Genomic DNA, 1,401 nt, shown 5'->3' with positions numbered 1-1,401 from the left:
TTCAGCCTTATTGCATTCGTTTTATTGTTTCACCAGTACTAGTCCGGTTTTTTTCTAGCCACACCTCGTATGGTCATCAGTCCCCTAGAACTTAGAACTACTTAAACCTAACTAACCTAAGGACTTCACACAACACCCAATCATCATGAGGCCCCGCCAGGAATCGAACCCAGGAACCCGGGCGCGTGAAGCGAGAACGCTACCGCACGACCACGAGCTGCGGACGGGTGCCTAGATCTACCACTGACATGCCACTCACGGTCAGTAGGATGGTTAATGACAGATTGTGTAGGTTCTGCAGAGGAGACTGGAGCCACAGGAGAGTATAGCAGTTGAGGTGAAATGATAATTAAATCAAGACCCTAAGCTGCCATCAGGCATTGATATACAGCAACGGCGACAGTTCATCCTAGAGACCTGCACGGTCACCGATGGTATCTGTTGTTTCGGACACATCCGATAGAACAGATACCATCTAACCGGCCACTGACCTTCTTCTGTACTGGATGCACACGAATTGCCTGAACTCTTACGGGACTCGGTAAGATTGCCTGCTGTGAGTAATGAGTGTAAAAAGCAGGGGACTACGAATGTAGTGTGTGGACATTAAGTTGGGAATGTAGGTCTCACGGGGAGCGTGCAAGGGATAAACCCCTGCAGTCACACTATCCTCTGTGCCCTCGGTGGCTCAGATGGATAGAGCATCTGCCATGTAAGCAGGAGATCTCGGGTTCAAGTCCCGGTCGGGGGTACACATTTTCAACTGTCCCCGTTGATGTATATCAATGCCTTTCGGCAGCTTAGGGTCTTGATTTAATTATCATTTTATTCAGCTGAGGGTCTTGATTTAATTATCATTTTATTCAGATTAGGGTCTTGATTTAATTATCATTTTATTGTAGAGAGCTGCTCGGTCACCGATGGTATCTGTTCTTTTGGACATGTCTGAAAGAACAGATACCATCTGCTTATAGTACTTGAGGTATCTCTGATACCGATATCAAAGGTACACGATTATCAGGAGCTCTTCCAACACATTGATTTGCAGCAGCTGCTAATAGTTTGACAGTAGTCGTGACAATTTCCAGCTGCTATGAACATCAACCAATTCATCCCATGTTGGAGAACAGCGTTCACAGTGGGACTGCAATTAGGCTGATGCAGTGTATTTTTTAAAAACTTTAAATTAAGGCCATTCATTATATTTTAATCTGTTGAGCAAAAAAGTTGCTAATTCCCTATAAGAACTGAAGCAGATACACGAAACGAGATTTGTGTTAAAGCAACACAAAAACCTGTGGTAGAAATTACTAGTTTCCTAAAACATTTTGATGTTAATTATAGTTCTTAGAAAACTCAAAAACTGATTTAATTTGTGATAAATGCAGGTAATATATGAGA

At 43.1% G+C, this 1,401-nt stretch overlaps 1 non-coding gene across 1 annotated transcript; it reads left to right on the top strand.

Annotated features, from left to right (window-relative positions):
- Positions 1-677: 677 nt before the first annotated feature.
- On the top strand, positions 678-751 carry Trnat-ugu. Its single transcript has one exon. It is a non-coding gene; the product is annotated as a tRNA-Thr (tRNA).
- The last annotated feature ends 650 nt before the right edge of the window (positions 752-1,401 follow it).

This window comes from Schistocerca piceifrons, chromosome 11 (genome assembly GCF_021461385.2).
Source record: "Schistocerca piceifrons isolate TAMUIC-IGC-003096 chromosome 11, iqSchPice1.1, whole genome shotgun sequence".
NCBI lineage: Eukaryota > Metazoa > Arthropoda > Insecta > Orthoptera > Acrididae > Schistocerca > Schistocerca piceifrons.
The sequence above is the reverse complement of the archived record's forward strand: the minus strand, read 5'-3'. Positions and strand labels throughout refer to the sequence as shown.